The sequence below is a fragment of the Ornithorhynchus anatinus genome, chromosome 7, assembly GCF_004115215.2.
Source record: "Ornithorhynchus anatinus isolate Pmale09 chromosome 7, mOrnAna1.pri.v4, whole genome shotgun sequence".
NCBI classification, from domain to species: Eukaryota; Metazoa; Chordata; class Mammalia; order Monotremata; family Ornithorhynchidae; genus Ornithorhynchus; species Ornithorhynchus anatinus.
The window spans coordinates 67,479,573-67,497,881 of record NC_041734.1 but is presented as its reverse complement, the minus strand read 5'-3'; positions in this window follow the sequence as shown (position 1 = coordinate 67,497,881).

Below are 18,309 nucleotides of genomic sequence, written 5' to 3'. Positions count from 1 at the left end.
ATTGTCATTGTTTATTTTCATACTGTATTGTACTTTCCACACACTAAGCACTTAATGAATGTGAATACATGAATGAACAGTAATAATAATAATGTTGGTATTTGTTATGCCCTTACTCTGTGCAGAGCACTGTTCTAAGCGCTGGGGTAGATACAGGGTAATCAGGTTGTCCCACGTGGGGCTCACAGTAAATCCCCCATTTTAACTGATGAGGTAGATGAGGGCCCAGAGAAAGTTAAGTGATTTGCCCACGGTCACACAGCTGACAAGTGGCGGAGCCGGGATTTGAGCCCATTGACCTCTGACTCCCAAGCCCGGGCTCCTTCCACTGAGCCACACTGCTTCCCAATAAGGTGGAGCCCTGCCTCGCCCAGTCCCATTGCCTCTGCTGAGCCCCTCTGCTCCGGGCCTGGCTTGGAACCCAGAAGGCCGGTGGGAGGACTGGGCCACAGTGGGTGTTGGTTGCTAACTCCAGGGCCCGGTGGTTGTATCTGGGGCACGGGAGTCCGGTGGCTCAAGGGGAGGTGCAGGGGATGGGCACGCCAGACCAGACGCCAGCTGGGGGTGGGAGCAGGGGCAGGAGTGATGGATGGGAGTTGGGGGGGCAGGAGCCGAGACCCCCAGCTGGCCCGGCAGAGCGAACCGAGCTCAAAAAGTGCTTCTGCTGCCGAGCCACCGGAGTCCTCCCTCTCCTCTCATCCCGGTCCCAGCCGCCCACCTACCCGCAGGTTGCCATGGGAACAAACCCCCCAACATCAGAGTGCAGCCACCCACGCTTGGCAGGGAGCCAGGGTGGGAAGTCCCAGGCAAAGGGACTGCTGTGTGCCCAAGGAGTCAGTCAGCTGGTTTCCCCCCAACCCATTCCCCTCGGTTCTCCGCCCGGCACCCCAGTTCAGTTCCCCTTCCGGTCTCCCGCCTGGTCCCCTACTCAATCCTCCACCCGATCCCTCCCCTCAATCTGGTCCTCTGCTTAGTCCCCTACCTGGTCTCCCATCCAGTTTCCAAGTCCCCCTCATCTTTCGCTCCGCTCAGTTCCTTACCAGGTCCCCCACCTGGTCCCGGACTTGGTCCCGCACCAGTCCCTCATTCAATCCCCTGTCCAGTCCCCAACTCTCTCCCCAGCCCAGCACCCAACCTGGTCCCTCACTCGGTCCCTAGCCTGGTCCCCTATCTGGTCCCCCATCCATTCCCCCAACCCGGTCCACCAGTCCGATACCCAGCCTGGCTCTCCACCCAGTCGCCAGCGCTGTGACCTCAAAGCCTTGGGGCAGGGAGGGGGAGAACAAGGACTCGGACTTGGGGCAACCTCTGTCTCTCTCTGAGCCTCAGTTTCCCCATCTCTCCTGTAGCAAAAGTAGATGTGATGGCCAGCATACCCACACACACTCTATTTTGTATTTCCTCCAGTATTTAGCACAGTGTTTGGGCAGAGTAAGCACTTTAAATTCTTCAGTTATTTCATGCACATACCCACACACACACAATCCAACTTGTGTTGGCAGCATGAGCAGAGAAGCAGCATGGCCTGATGGCAAGAGTAAGGACTTGGGAGTCAGAGGAAGTGTGTTCTAATCCCGCCTCTGCCACTTGTCTGCCGTGTGACTTTGGGCAAGTCACTTCACTTCTCTGTGCCTCAATTATCTCTTCTGTCAAGTGGGGATTAAGGCTGGGAGCCCCACGTGGGACAATCTGATACCTTGTATCTATCCCAGTGCTTGGCACACAGTAAGTGCTTCACAAGTACTATCATTATTAATAATAATAACGTGAATAATCACCTCAAATACACATTTGTAAATATGTAGACACATCTCTCCCACCTATGCCCTTATGACTCCCAATTTGAGCACAGATCCCCAGACATATGAATGAATTTTATCCAGACGCAGCACAAACACACATGAGGACACACATTTGTCAACACACCGGACGCTCCTGCTCTTGCCCGCTCTTTTGCCAACCCAATCCCTCCTGTCCCAGCTTCCCTGGGCATCCTTAGTGACAGTGCCCAGCCTAACCCTCAGTCCCATCCAGGGAAACCCCAAAGGGGTTAATCGGAAGATGAGGACATAATAATAATAGTGATGGCATTTAAGTGCTTACTATGTGCAAAACACTGGTCATTCATTCAATAGTATTTACTGAGCGCTTACTATGTGCAGAGCACTGGACTAAGGGCTTTGGAATGGACAAATCGGTAACAGAGACAGTCCCTCCCTTTGACGGGGCTCACGGTCTAATCGGGGGAGACGGACAGTACGGGAACAGTAGCAATAAATAGAATCGAGGGGATGAACATCTCATTAAAACAATAGCAAATAAATAGAATCAAGGTGATGTACATCTCATTAACAAATTAATTAGGGTAATGAAAATATATACAGTCGAGCGGTCGAGTACGGTGCTGAGGGAGGGGAAGGGAGAGGGGGAGGAGCAGAGGGAAAGGGGGGAGAAGAGGGCTTAGCTGAGGAGAGGTGAAGGGAGTGGGAGAGGGGGAGCAGAGGGAAAAGGGGAGCTCGGTCTGGGAAGGCCTCTTGGAGGAGGTGAGCTTTAAGTAGGGTTTTGAAGAGGGGGAAGAGCATTTGTTAAGCGCTTACTCTGTGCAGAGCAACCTGTTCCTAAGCGCTGGGGGGAGATACAGGGTCATTAGGTTGCCCACACGTGAGGCTCACAGTTAATCCCCATTTTCCCAGATGAGGTCACTGAGGCACAGAGAAGTGAAGTGACTTGCCCACAGGTCACACAGCTGACAGTGGCAGAGCTGGGATAACGAACCCCATGACCTCTGACTCCCAAGCCCGGGCTCTTTCCACTGAGCCACGCTGCTTCTCTAAGCGCTGGGGAAGAATACAAGGATAGATGCTGCAAATTACCCTTTATGGTGTGACCCCCTCCCCTGCTCTGAGCCCCCGTGTGGGGCAGGGATTGTGTCCAATCCCGGTGACCTGTATCTACCCCCAGTGCTTAACGCAGTGGTCTGACATAGTAAGCTCTAAAAAATAGAGAAGCAGCATGGCTTAGTAGAAAGAATCTGGGCTTGGGAGTCAGAGGTCGTGGATTCTAATCCCAGCTCTGCCAGTTGTCAGCTGTGTGACTCTGGTCAAGTCACTTCATTTCTCTGTGCCTCAGTTACTTCCTCTATAAAATGGGGATTATGACTGTGAGCCCCACATGGGACAACCTGATTACCTTGTTATCTACCCAGCGCTTAGAACAGGGCTCGGCCCATAGTGAACGGTTTAACAAATATCATTAGAGTTATTATTAATAATAGCATCATTATTATTTACAGTCAAAGACAAGTGGGGGTGTTTGTTGCAGCTGGACCTGGGGGGCAAAGGAGAAGAGGAGGGGCTGGTCCAGGGAGGGATGGGGAAATCGGAGGGTGAGGAGAGAGCGGGTACTTTGGAATATTCCAGATGTAGCGGTGCCCAGAGTCAATGGGACAGAGTCGATTGATAATGATATTAAGTGCTAGCTTTGTTCAGAGCTTGTTGTGGGCAGGGAGTGGTGTCTGTTTATTGTTCTAACTGTACTCTCCCAAGTGCTTAGTACAGTGCTCTGCACACAGTAAGCACTCAATAAATACAACTGAATGAATGAATGAAGCACTTGAAGTACAGTATAGCAGACACAATCTGTTGACCTCAGTGACCTTAGCATCTATTATTGTTATTATTGTCATTATTATGTTATTTGACAAGCACTGCTCTAAACGCTGGGGTAGATGTGAGTTAATTAGGTTGAGCACCGTCCTGCCTTACATGGGGCAGCAGCGTAAGTAGGATGGAGTAGGATTTTACCTTTTACCACCGGGGAAACTGAGGTACAGAGAAGTTAAGGGACTGGCCGAGGTCACACAGCAAACGACTGACCGAAGCGAGGACGAGAACCCGGATCCTCCGACTCCCAAGCCCATGCTCTCTCCACTAGGTCATGCTGCTTCTCCGACCTATGGGGGAGAAAAACATTAAGGAACATTACAAGTAGCGGAAAAAAACAGAGTATAGAAGATATTGGCTAAGTGCTGCGGGAGTAAAGCGGCAGGGAGGGAAATAGGGTGAAGAGGTGAGCAATTAATCCGGGGAAGGCTTCCTGGAGAGATGCGATCGTAGGAGGGCTTTGAAAATGATTTCCTGGCAGTTTAACGTAGGGGGAGGGAGTTCCAGGCGGAAAGGCAGATGTGAGCAAGGGGTCAGTGTCGAGAGAGATGAGAGAAAAGCACATGTGACTGAGTTGGGGTTAGAGGAGAGGAGCGAGCGTGGGGGGCTGAGTTGTAGTAGGAAATCAGGGAGGTAAGCGAAATGGGGGAGAGCTGATTGAGTGTCTTAAAAACCACTGGTGAGGAGATGATGCGGAGATGGATGGGCAGCTGTCGGAGGTTTTTGAGGAGTGGGGAAGATGTGCCCAGAATGATGTTTTAGAAAAATGTCATGAGTAGTGTGTGCGTGCATATATGTGACAATGGGCCCAGCTATATGTGTGTGTTTCCCCTGAGGCCCGGTTCTTTCCAGCTCTTAGAAGAGTGGTTGGCACATAGTAAGTGCTTAACAAATACCAACATCATCATTATTATTATTATTATTATTACTGACAGTGGAAGCACAGACTCATCTCTCCCTTCTCCAACTTTTTGCTTTTTTTTGGTTTATGGTATTTGTTTAGTGCTTACTACGTGCCAGGCACTGCTCTAAGCCCTGGGGTAGGTACAAGCTAATCAGGTTGGACACAGTCCCCGTCCCACATGGGGCTCACAGTTTCAATTCCTATTTTACAGATGAGGTAACTGAGGCCCAGTGAAGTGACTTGCCCAAGGTCACACAGGAGACAATAGGCGGAGCCGGGATTAGAACCCAGGTCTTCCTGACTCCCAAGCCCGTGCTCTATCCACTATGGCCTGCTGCTTTCCCTTTGCTGAAGAGTCCTTTTTAAGCTCAACCTGCCCTGTGGGGCAGACTTTCAGGAAGGTCTAGAGTGTAACCCTTGAGGGAGGGCAGGTACCCTTTCAAGTTACTCTACCGTACTCTCTTTAGCGCTCAGTACAGTGCTCTGCACGGTCAGTGCTCAAAAAACACCACTGATTTACTGACTGTTTGAAGGTCTAGCCTGGAAGGCTCCAGAGGAAGGGTCCTATATCAGAATAATTATTATAGTAATTGTGGTATTTTTGTAGCACTTAATATGCCAAACACTGTACTAAGCGCTGGGATAGAGCCAAGATAATCAGGTCCCACGTGGGCTCACAGTCGAAGTAGGAGAGAGAACAGGATGGAATCCCCATTTTGCAGATAATGGAGGCCCAGGGAAGCTAAGTAAGTGGCCCAAGGTCACACAGAAGTAAGTGGCAGAGCTGGGATTGGACCCTAGGACCGTTGACCCAGCCAGTGCTCTTCCACTGGGCCACACTGCTTCTCATCTAGAAGCCATCAGCAGGATTGTATTTGGGGGGGGGGAAGCAGTTAGACACCTGAAGGACCGTCAGAAGTGGAATCAGGGCTAAGGGGGGGGTCAGCCAGGGTGTGCCTGAAGGCCATGGCTGGGAGCTCTTCTCTAGCCTGTTCACCTCGGGATGGGGAGAAGAGCCAGAATGTGGAGGACTCCTGGAAGGCTGTCCGTCTGTCCCTGAAGACCAAAGCTTATCTGCTGTGTGACCTTGGGGAAGTCATTTCAGTTCCCTCATCTGTAAAATGGAGATCAAGACTATGAGCCCTATGCGGGACAGAGACTGTGTCCAACCTGATTATCTTCTATCTACCCCAGCACCGAGTACAATGTCTGGCACAGAGTAAGTGCTTAACAAATTACTATTTAAAAACAGACCAACCGAAAAATGGAATCTCCTTTGGCTTCTGAGACTGCTCCATGCGAAGGGAGGCTAAGGAGTCGGGTGAGAACAACCTCTCTCTCTTCCCTGAAGAACAGCTTCCTTAAGCTGGAGGAGGGAGGAGGAAGAAGGGGAGGGGAGAGAAAGAGAACATGAGAAAGTCAGATAGGAGCAGAGAGAGAAAGCGTAAATCCGTGCGCATCCGCGTACGTGTCCATATTTGTGTGTTAGAAGTGCATCAGTGAACAGTTGCCTGTAACGTTCTCAAATTTTGGAAAACAAGAAACAACAAAGTAATAAAAGCGGAAATCATTAAGTGGCATTATTGTACACACCACTCGTTAATTAAGCTTTTCCTCCTCCAACCTGACAGAATCTGCTTACAAGGTGCTACCACGGGGGAACGTGGCATATGGCAGACCATCTGCATCCCAGGAAAGCTTCCCGAGGACGGGGTGCGCTCACTGGAGTTTTTCTGAATGGAGTGATGACGATTATGATTTTTCTAAGTGCTTACTACGTGCCAGGCACTCTACTAAGGGCTGGGATAGATACTAGCAAATTGGGTTGGACACAGTCCCTGTCCCACAAGGGGCTCTCAGTCTTAATCCCCATTTTACAAATGAGGTAACTGAGGCGGAGAAATAAAATGATTTGCCCAAGGTCACACAGCAGACAAGTGGCAGAGCTGGGATTAGAACCCAGGTCCTTCTGACTCCCAGGCTATAATAATAACAATAATAATAATTGTGGTATTCGTTAAGCGCTTACTATGTGCCAGGCACTGTGCTAAGCGCTGGGGTGGATACAAGTAAATCAGGTTGGTTGGACACCGTCCCTGTCCCACGTGGGGCCCACAGTCTCAATCCTCATTTTACAGATGAGGCAACTGAGGCACGAGAAGTGAACTGACTTGCCCAAGGTCACACAGGAGACACCTGGCCAAGTCAGGATTAGAACCCAGGACCTCCTGAATCTTCAACCTGTGCCCGCCCATAGGGACCAGTGAGCCCGGCCCTAAGATGCCAGGATGGGGTGAGCGATTCCCTGTCGTCCACTCGGAGGCTTCCTCCCGCCAGCCTGGGGGGTGTCATTCAGTCAGTCAATCCTATTTATTGAGAGCTTAGCGTGCGCAGAGCACTGTACTAAGCACTAGGGAGAGTACACTATAGCAATAAACAGATTCATCCCCTGCTCACATAGAGCTTACAGTCTAGTGGGGGTGTTTGTGTGTGGACCTGTGGCTGTGACTGCGTAGTTGTGTCTGTGTGGGTATACCTGCCTACCCAAGGTGGGTGTGATCATGTCTGTGCGTGTACATGTCTGTATGTACACGCCCAGTGGGTGTGTGCCTGATGTGTAATTGTAAATTAATGTGCGTACCTAATTGCGTCTGCATATCTGTGAATACATGTATGCGCGTATGCAGTCAGTGGCTGTAACTGTTTCAACTGAAGGTAACACTAGGGACACGTTTATCCGAGAACATTTGGGCTCATTTTCCCTCACCCCCGAGTAGAACGGGGGCATCGGTACCTTTTCCCCTTCCCTCCGCCCTTCCCCCCGCAGCCCATCTTTTTAGAGTAAACATAAAGAGCCAGTGAAAAGATGCAAAGAAGAGGCTCAGTAACAGACGTAACATCAGACAACTGATCATGGGCGGCGGTAACTGGAGGGAGGGCGGGAATAGCTGGGATTAATCCTGGTGGATCTCCTGGAGGAGGTGGCCTCTTAGGTGTGCGCCAAAGCACTCTGCCCATTGCTTGCTGTGTGACCTTGGGCAAGTCACTTAACTTCTCTGTGCCTCAGTTTCCTCAACTGTAAAATGGGGCTTAAAAACCCATTCTCCCTCCTACTTAGCCCGTGAGCCCCATTGTGTCCAACTTAATGAACGTTTACCTACCCCAGCGCTTAGAACAGACTTGATGCATAATAATAATAATGTTGGTATTTGTTAAGCACTTACTATGTGATGGGCACTGTTCTAAGCGCTGGGGTAGATACAAGGTAATCAGGTTATCCCACGTGGGGCTCACAGTCTTAATCTCTATTTTACAGATGAGGTAACTGAGGCACAGAGAAGCTAAGTGGCTTGCCTAAAGTCACACGGCTGACTTTAAAAATTTTTAAATAATTTAAAAAAACCCACTCCAAGGGACTTAGACTTTAAATGTGGGGAGTATGAAATGGCATAACTATGGAATCTAAAGACCCTCCAAATTATCCATGAGCAGAGGTGGCTAACCGTGCCATTCGGGGGTGAACAAGGGTTGGGGTGATGGAGTCTCTGGACTGTAAACTCGCCTGTGGGCAGAGAATATTGTACTCTCCCAAGTGCTTAGTACAGTGCTCTGCAAACAGTAAGCACTCAATAAATATCATTGATTAATTGGAGTGTCAGGAAAGCTCAGCGTCAGGAAGGACTAATCCGGGAAGACCTAGGAGAGGAGGTGGTTCTTTGTCTGGGTTGATGGTTTGAGGGGAGCCAGGAGGATGAAGAGAAGGGAAGAGGATAATCCCGGAGCGTGGAATATTGAAAGTCAATTGGGAGTTGAAGGGTGGCAAGTCGAGTGTAAGAATCCATCAGTTAATCCATGACATGTATTGAGCGCTTATGGTAGGCAGAGGACTGTACTGAGCACTTGGGAGAGGGCAACTGAGGACATGATCCCTGCCCTCAAGAATCTACAGTTTAGCAGATTGGGGGCAGGGTTGGAGTGGATTTGGGGGCCACGCAAGAGAGGGTTGGGCAAAGAGGGCACAAAAAGAGGGCACAAGGGCCTGGGAGTCAGAAGGACCTGGCTTCTGATCTCAGCTCCACCACTTGTCTGCTGTATGTGACCTTGGGCGAGTCACTTCGCTTCTCTGTGTCTCAGTTACCTCATCTTTTATAATGGAGATTAAGACTGTGAGCCCAATGCACGACATGGACCGGGTCCAACCTGATTACCTTGTATCTACCCCGGTGCTCAGAACAGTGCCTGGCACATAGATAAGTGATTAACCAATACCATTTAAAAAAATCAGACAGAGAATGGGGAGGGCAGCGTGGCTCGATGGAAAGAGCCCGGGTTTGGGAGTCAGAGGTCGTGGGTTACAATCCCAGCTCAGCCACTTGCCAGCTGTGTGAATTTGGGCAAGTCACTTCACTTCTCTGTGCCTCAGTTCCCTCATCTGTAAAATGGGGATTAAAACTGTGAGCCCCACGTGGGACAATCTGATCACCTCGTATCCCCCAGCGATTAGAAGAGTGCTTTGCACATAGTAAGCACTTAACAAATACCACCACCACCTAGTGGGTATAATCTTAAAACTGAGTGTTAGGAAGAGTTTTCTTTTTGTCCTCCTGCCCTAGGTGGAGGAAAGAAACCCACTCCTTCTCCCTGCTTTCTTCCTGTTCAATCATTCATTCATTTATTAAGCGTTTACTGTGTGCAGAGCACCGTAGTTAGGGTTTGGGAGAGTACAATACAATAATAAACGGTAACATTCCCTGCCCACAGCAAGCTTACAGTCTACATGGGGGAAGACGGGCATTAATATAAATAAATAAATGAATTACAGATATGTACCTAAGTGCTGTGAGGCTGGGAGGGGGGAAGCATAAAGGGAGCAAATCAGGGTGATACAGAAGGGAGTTGGAGAAAAGGAAAAGGTGGGGGGCTTAGTCAGGGAAGTCCTCTTGGAGGAGATGTGCCTTCAATATGGCTTTGAAGGTGGGGAGAGTAACTATCCGTCGGATTTGAGGAGGGAGAGCGTTCCAGGTCAGAGGCAGGACATGGGCGAGAGGTCGGCGACGAGATAGGTGAGATCGAGGCACAGTGAGCAGGTTAGCATTAGAGGAGTGAGGCGTGCAGGCTGGGTTGTAGTAGGAGTGTAGCAAGATGAGGTAGGAGGGGGCAAAGTGGTGGAGTGCCTTAAAGCCAATGATGAGAAGTTTTTGTTTGATATGGTGGTGGATGGGCAACCACTGGAGTTTTTTTTTTTTTTTCACGTTTCCATCCCTCTCTGGCCCTGAGGATGGACGGTGGTCCAGCCCCATGCCCTACGGGACACAGATCCTAGCCGGCCAGCTTCCCTCGGCCCTGTCCGGGTGACTTCCCAAAGCCCAACCCCAGCTCACGCCACCCAGAGCCCCCGGCTGACTGTGGAGCCTCCGTGCTGTCAATAATGGAGATGAAAAGAAATATTGTGTCTAATATTAAAATTATAGGCATAATGCTATTAGAACCATGATTCGGAGTTGATGAAAGCATAATTTATATTGATTTATTCCCAGCATCATCAAGACTCCTGGAAAATAATTAAAGTTGACATACCCAATACCGAAGTTAAATGTTGATATCATATAATGAAAATTACATGCTTGGGATCGGCTGTGCTGTAGGAAAGCATTAAAACCAATATCAACATCTGCCTGGTGCACCCGGCCCGGTTTATTAATCGCGTGCGGCAACATCAGCCAGAGCAGCAGCAGCCGGGCAGCCGGGCAGCCGGGCCGGGACCCAGACAGAAAGGGAGCTGACGATCCAGCGGGAGGAAAACGGAGGTGAATCCGGGATCTCCAGGGAATGTGGAGACTGAGGGGTGCTCAGAAAACCCGAGGCCGCTGAACCAACCCGGAAAATGACTTCGGTCAGGGCCTAGGGCAGTTCTGCCCCGACACCCCATCTCTCACCCCCAAAGCTCCCTCTTCCTCTCCCAGATCCACCCTGCCCACTGCCACCCTGGCTGGACAGCCACGCTCCTTTCACACCCAATAATACTCATAAAATATTTGTGATATTTATTTGGCACTTAATACGTGCCGAGCACTGAGCTCAGACATAGTCCCTGTCCCAGGCGGGGCTCACGGGATAAGTAGAAGGGAGTACAAGCATTGAACACCCATCTTTATAGGGGAGGAAACTGAGGGCTGGAAAAGTTCAATTTCCAGGTCATGTAGCAAGTAAGTGGCAGGGCTAGGATCTATAATGGGAAGCAACCTGGCTTAGTGGCAAGAGCACGGGCTTGGGAGGCAGAGGACACGGGTTCTAATCCCGGCTCTGCCACTTGTCTGCTGTGTGACCTTGGGCAAGTCGCTTAACTTCTCTGTGCCTCAGTTACCTCATCTGTAAAATGGGGATTAAAACTGTGAGCCCCACGAGGGGCAACCTGATTACCTTGTATCCACCCCAGCGCTTAGAACAGTGCTCGGCACATAGTAAGCGCTTAATAAATACCATTATTATTATTATTATTATGATTAGCAATCCACAGGTACCAGTTTTTCCACTTGGAGGGTGGGGAGGAAGGAGAGTAAAACTGGGAAGAGATTGGGAGGGGTTTGTGGGGATCATTCTGGTTTGAAGTGCTAATAAAGAGTCAGTTTGGAATTGTTTCAGCCCGACTCTGTCCCTTGCAGGCAGATCTCCGCAGGGATCTGGGACCATAGAGATGCCGGAAGTCCTCCCCCAAAATGAGGTAACTGCGGGATAAAGACGTGAAGTGACCGTCCCACCGTCCCGTGGCAGACAAGTTGGGGAGCTAAGATTAGAACCCAGGTCCTTCTGAATCCCAGGCTCGATCCAGTAGGCCACGCCGCTTCTCTAACCAATCTTGTGGCAAGTTGGACGGATGGCTAGTAAGCTCAGCTAGGGGTTAGTTGGATTGAGGAGCTGAAGAGCAAGGAGGCAAATCCACGGGTCCATCCACGGACCCAGAACCTCCAACAGCAAGAAACTGGACATGAGGAGACCTGGTTTCTAACCAAGCTCTGCCCCTGGCTGCTGGGTGACCTGGGGCAGAGCACTTTACCTCTCTGGGCCCCACTGTCCTCATCTATAAAATGGGTCTGAGACCACCTGCTCTCCCTACCTCTTAGACTGTGAATCCTGTGTGGGACAGGAACCTTGACTGACTCTCTAGCGTCTAACCCAGTGCTCAGCAGAGTGCTCGGCAAATAAATCAATTATATACATAAGTGTCCTGGGGCTGCGGGTGGTGTGAACATCAAGTGCTTAAAGGACCATGGATGCCCACTCTTCATGGAGGCAGTTATCAAATTTCCCCTCAGTCTTTACTTCTCCAGGCTAAACACTCTGACCAGCTGCCCTCTTTATTTTTTTGTGGTATTGGTTAAGTGCTTACTATGCGCCAGGTACTGTTCTAAGCCCTGGGGTCATCCCAAGGTAATCAGGATGGGCTCAGTCCATGCCCCACATGGGACTCACAGTCTCAATCCCCGTTTTATGGATGAGTAACTGAGGCAGAGAGCAGTGAAGTGATTTACCCAAGGTCACACAGCACATAAGTGGCAGAGCCAGGATTGGAATCCAGATCCTTCTGACTCTCAGTCCCGTGCCCTATCCATTAGGTCATGCTACTTTGCTCTTCCTCCAAAGAAAGAATGGAAAAAATGATTTCTGATGCAGCGGGAGGGATTTGTGTGTGAAATGAAGAACTTCCTGACGGCAAACCTTGTTAAAGGAGGGGCTTCTTCTCCCTTAGAGATCCAGAAGAACTGACAGACATGACCATTCAGCCCCTGGCCTCCAACCCACCAAGGATTCCCAAAACCCGCTTCATAGCTGATGTTTCATCCTTCATTTCCAGGAGATTGTCATTTTTCCATTTTTAACCTTGTATAACCTCTTCCGACAAAACAACAGTCTCATCCTCCCAGGATTTTCTATTGAGTATCACCTTTAAAACCCAATCTGGATTTTTCCATTTAATTTTCCGTTTCCTAAACCAGGTCTGTCTTTATAAATCTGCCGTTGACTTCCTTCTTGTCCCCTCTAAGTTGCTTAAGGGTGCTGTTCTCATTTTTAATCAATGGAATGCACTTCTTCTTCTTGATTCCTGTATTCCTCTTGCTCTAACATACTAATGCCGAAGGATTGTAGCCACTGAAGCAATAACAGCGGGAAAGCTTTGAGGTTGTTGACAACCGCTATATTTTATATGGGGCTCAAAATGCACAAGTGTGCACAAATGCAGAGCACAACTCAATAGCCACCCTTATCCCTTTAGATTTTATTCCTATTCTCCACACTCAGGTACATATGCATACTTCATTTGCATCTCTGTTGGTATATTCGATTATTCTGAAGTAGTACCTATTTATAAATACACACTCTCTGTAAATAATATTTCTACCTCGCCTGTTAGATTGTTGGTTCCTTTAAGGAAGAGGTAGTCAGTCAATCAATAGTATTTATTGAGCACTTATTGTGTGCAGAACACTACTAAGTGCTTGGGACAATCTAGTCTTGTCTTATGCTGTCGAGTCATCTCCGAACCGAGTATAGGGCCGACAGCAAAGAGAGGGAGGTGAGTACGATCCTTTCTTCCTCTTCCCTTTTAGTAGCCCATTATAGATCACTCATTCATGGATTTAATCAAAATCCTTTTTGGATCGATTGCTCTTTTCTGTCTGCCAACATTCCATAGTCATCAACTCTATCTGCTCAGCGCCTGTTTGTTTTTGCCAATTTGGAGCCTCCCACCTTCTAGCTTCAGGGGGTGCCCTTCCTCTCCGGGGTGTGGCATTTGGGCACCGGCAATTCTGGGTTCATTTTGCCAACACCCTTCAGCATCCAAGGTCCCCCCTTCAGCCCGCATCACTCCTCATCTTTGAAGTCTGCCCTCTTGATCATCTGCGTTGCCCTTCTCTGAAGGTTCTCATATTCTTCCCTAAGAGGTGGTATTCAACAAGTCAGCAAGAGAAGCAGCATGGCCTAGAAGAAAGAATATGGGCCTGGAAGTCAGAGGACCTGGGTTCTAATCCTGGCTCTGCCATAGATCTGCCGTGTGACCTGGGGCAAGTCATTTAGTTTCTCTGTGCCTCGGTTCTCCTGTTCTCCCTCCTACTAAGACTGGGAGCCCCATGGGGGACAGGGACAGTGTCCAACCCAATTAACTTGTATCTACCTCAGCGCTTAGAACAGTGTTTGACACATACTAATAATTATAGTACTTAATTACAAGTACTTAATTATAGTACCATGTGCCAAGCCCTATACTAAGTGCTGGGATAGATACAAGTTAATCAGGTTGGACAGAGTCCCAATCCCACATAGGGCTCACAGTGTCTTAATCCCCATTTTGCAGATGAGGGAACTGAGGCCCAGAGAAATGAAGTGACTTGCCCAAGGTCACACAGCAGACATGCGGCGGAGCCGGGATTAGAACTCCTGACCTTCTGAGTCCCAGGCCTGTGCTCTATCTACTAAGTCACGTTGCTTCTCTGTCAAGTAAGCGCTTAACAAATTCCATATACAAAAAAATCAGCGCGGTCCCCAGCGGCTCAGGTCCAATCAACCAACCATTCAGTGGTATTTATTCAGCGCTTACTGTGTGCAGCACACTGTACAAAGCACTTGAGAAAGTACAATGCAACCGAGTTAGTAGATATGATCCCTGCACCCAGGAAGCTTAAAGTCTACAGGGGTTAGGTGTATCAGGGGTCTTACATGGTGACACAACTAAGTCTTTTCTCATGATGTCCTGCATTTTGTTGGCCTATTTTCGCACCGACTCTGTTAGCATTTCTTACTCTCCTCACACAGTCTTCCCCTTGTTCCTCCTGCACTAACAATAATAATAACAATAATGTTAGTATTTGTTAAGCACTTACTATGTGCCAAGCACTGTTCTAAGTGCTGGGGGAGATACAAGGTAATCAGGTTGTCCCACGTAGGGCTCACAGTCCTTGTAGATTTTGTAGATGAGGTAACCGAGGCACAGAGAAGTTTAGTGACTTACCCAAGGTCACACAGCTGACAAGCGGCGGAGCTGGGATTAGAACCCATGACCTCTGACTCCCAAGCCCGGGCTCTTTCCACTAGGCCACGCTGCGCTATCCCCAAAGCCCCCAGACCCACACCCTCTGGATTTATACCCCAAAGCCACTGAGTGCCTCCTCTATCCAAGAGAAGCAGTACCTAGTGGGTAGAGCACGGGCCTGGGAGTCAGGAGGACCTGGGTTCCAATCCCCACTTGTCGGCTGTGCTACCTTGGGCAAGTCACTTCACTTCTCTGGGCCTCAGTTACCTCATTTGCAAAATGGGGATTAAGACTGTGTCCAACCTGATTAACTTGCATCTATGCCAGCGCTTAGTACAGTGACTGTCACATAGTAAGCGCTGAACAATTACCATTCAAAAACAAATGCAGTTGCCCTAGACTGTAACCTCACTGTGGGCAGGGAACGTATCCCTTGTTCTTTTGTACTCTCCCAAGCATTTAGTATAGTGCTCTGCACACGATAAGCACTCAATAAATACCATGGAGAGATTGAACGAAACCAGCAGGCAAGGTGAGAGGGCACTGTCCAGCCTCAGCACCAACCTGACCGGCTGACCGGTGTACTTCCCAAATGCTTAGTACAGTGCCCTGCACACAGTAAGCTCTCGATAAATACAACTGATGACTGGGCCCAACCGCTCAGGGTCAGGGTCTGCAGGAGCCCAGGTAGATCTCATTCATTCATTCATTGAGCGCTTACTATGTGCAGAGGACTGTACTAAGCGATTGGAATGTACAAGTCGGCCACAGATAGAGACAGCCCCTGCCCAGTGATGGGCTCACAGTCTAATCGGGGGAGACAGACGGCAGAGCGAAACAGAACGAAACAAAAACAAGACAACATTATCACGATGAGTAGAATCAAGGGGATGCGATGCAGACCTCTGCATCGGGACCCAGGGCTAGCACTCCTTAGAGGCCTGGCCGACGTGGGCATGGGGCTCTGACATTCTTTGCCACAAAGCTCGTGGGGCTGGGAGGAAGTGCTGGGCCAGCCTCTCCTTAAGGTCAGGGAATTCTCAAATCCCAATTTTCCTAAAGGCCATCTGATCCAGCCTCCTGCCTCCAGATAGGCTTGGAAAGGCAAAGCCATCTGGGACTGAATTGGGTGTATTCTATCCTCAAAGAGGGGAGTTTCTAGACTGTGAACCCGTCATCTGGCAGGCGTTGTCTCTATCTGTTGTCGAACTGTACATTCCAAGCGCTTAGTACAGTGCTCTGCGCATAGTAAGCGCTCAATAAATACTACTGAATGAATGAATCTACACCCTCCTTCAAGAATTCATTCCACTGTTTACCCCTGTGACAGGAAAAAAGCCACCTTCCCTCAAGGGCCTATTCCACTGTTTGAGACAAGAAGCTTTTTCTGCTAGATTGTCAGCTCCTTGATGGCAGGATCTTGTCAATTCATTCTATTGTAGTCTCTTAAGCCTCGGTCCAGTGCTCTGCACACAGTAGGCGCTCAGTCAACGTCACCGACTGAGCATATCTGGTTCCACGACAGTGTCTGCTCTCCTTGTGGCCATCGACAAGCAGGGCCTGACTGTTTTTCTTTCTTGTGGTCTGACTCTCGGCTGTTCTCTCCCAAGGTCCGATTAATCAGCGAAGAGTCAGGGAAGTGGGGGAGACAACTCAAGTTGTCCCCTCCCTTGTTTCTGTTCCCTCATGCAGATTCTCAGAGGAGCCAGAAAGGGAAACCTCTCCTCTCTTCTCCCTGGATTCTAATTTCAGCTCGGCCACCTGACTGCTGTGTGATCTGGAGCAAGTCACGTAAGTTTTCCGTGGCTTGGTTCCGTCATCTGTAAAATGGGGATTCATTCAATATGTTTTCCCTCCTGCTGAGGTTGAGAGGGGAAAGGGACTATATCAAGTCTGATTATTTTGTATCTATCCCAGTGCTTAGTATGGTGCTCGGTACATATTCAGCACCCATCATATATTACCATTATTATTATTTTTATTCCCAAGAGCCTAGTGGGACCCTCTGGTAACTAGAGTTATACTGGCTCCAGATCCTCCCTCCCCACCCCCATTCCTCCCCAGGTCAGTCCAAGCTGCAGCCCAATTGGCCACTGAACCTGATTCTTTCATTTTCTCCCCACCTGCCCAGGAACAGAGGGTCCTACCAAGTCCCCGAGCTGAGCAACTCAGGCATCGTTACTTCTAAGCCACCTCCACCCTGTCTTCCCACCTGCCCCGCCCCATCCCTGCTGTCCGCCACCAGCTGCCCCCGACCTGCTCAGAGTAGTCAAGAAGCATCCCACCCCGACTCCGTCAGCGCCTCTGACTCGAGTACGCTTGGCAAAATGGATGAGGCTTTTTGGACGGACGCTGCCTCGGAGGGGAAATAAGGGAATCCATCTTCCAGTTGCTCCCTGGGCCTGCTCCAGCCAGGGAGGCAAGCCAAGCTCCTGGTGTGTGCGGGGGGACCGGTTAGTCGGTCAGCCAATCAGTCAGCCAGTCGATCAGCCAGACAACCAGTCAGTCGATCAGCTGATCAGTCAGTCATTTGGTGTGTCAGTCATTCAGCCAGTCAGAAGGTCAGTCAGTCAGCCAGTCAGTTTGTGGGTCAGCCAGTCAGTCAGTCCATCCATCAGTCATCCTGTCGGACAACCGGCCAGCCAGTCAATTAGTCAGTCAGCCAGCCATCCAGTTGGTGGGTCGGTCAATCAGTCGGTCAGTAAGCCAGTCAGTCTGTCAGTCAGACAGTCGGTAAGCCAGTCAGTCAGCCAGCCAGTCAAGTCAGCCAGCCAGTCAATCTTCAGGGACACATAGACCCTCTGCAGGACGCCGGAGGGCAGGGGACCAGGCCCCTCCGCTCCAGGGACAGCCAGCAACTCCTCATAACCCACCTCATCCCAGGGCAGGCTGCAGAGTGTGGGTGCTAAGATGGAAGAGGAGGAAAAGGGCTGATCACTTTTAGTCATGATTCTCCGGACTGAAGCTCTGCTAGGTACAATGATGGGAGAGGGTGGCTCCCCTGACTCCTGTCCTCTCCCCTAAATTGCTCTCCTGCTCCCCTTCTTCCTGCAGTCTTTACAACATCGCTAAAATCCTCCTTCCTCTCCATCCAAACTGCTACTATGCCGATCCACGCATTTATCCTATGCTGCCTCGATTACTACATCTGCCTTCTCGTTGACCTCCCAGCCTCCCGTCTCTCCCCACTCCAGTCCATACTTCACTCGGCTGCCTGGATCATTTTTCCACAAAACTCTTTAGTCCATGTTTCCCGACACCTCAAGAGCCCCCAGTGGTTGTCTATTCATCTCTGCATCCAGCAGACATTTCTTACCATAGGCTTTAAAGGACTCAGTCGGCTCTCCTTCCTATCTCACCTCCCCGATTTCCTCTTCAGCCCAGACTGCGCAATTTGCTCCTCTATCGCCAACCTACTCAGTGTACCTCAATCTCATCTATCTCACCCCTGACTCCTTGGCCTCGTCCTCTCTCTGCCCTGGAACTCCCTCCCGCTCCATATATGACAGACCACCACTCTCCCCACCTTCAAAGCTCTCCTAAAATCACATCACCTCCAAGAGGCCTTCCCTGACTACGCTCCCATTTCCTCTACTCTTTCTCCCTTCCGCTTTACCAGTACGCTTAGATCTGTATGCTTTAAGTACTTGATTTTCACCCCAACCTCGGCCCTTCAGCACGTACGTACATATCCATAATTTATTTTAATGTTGGTC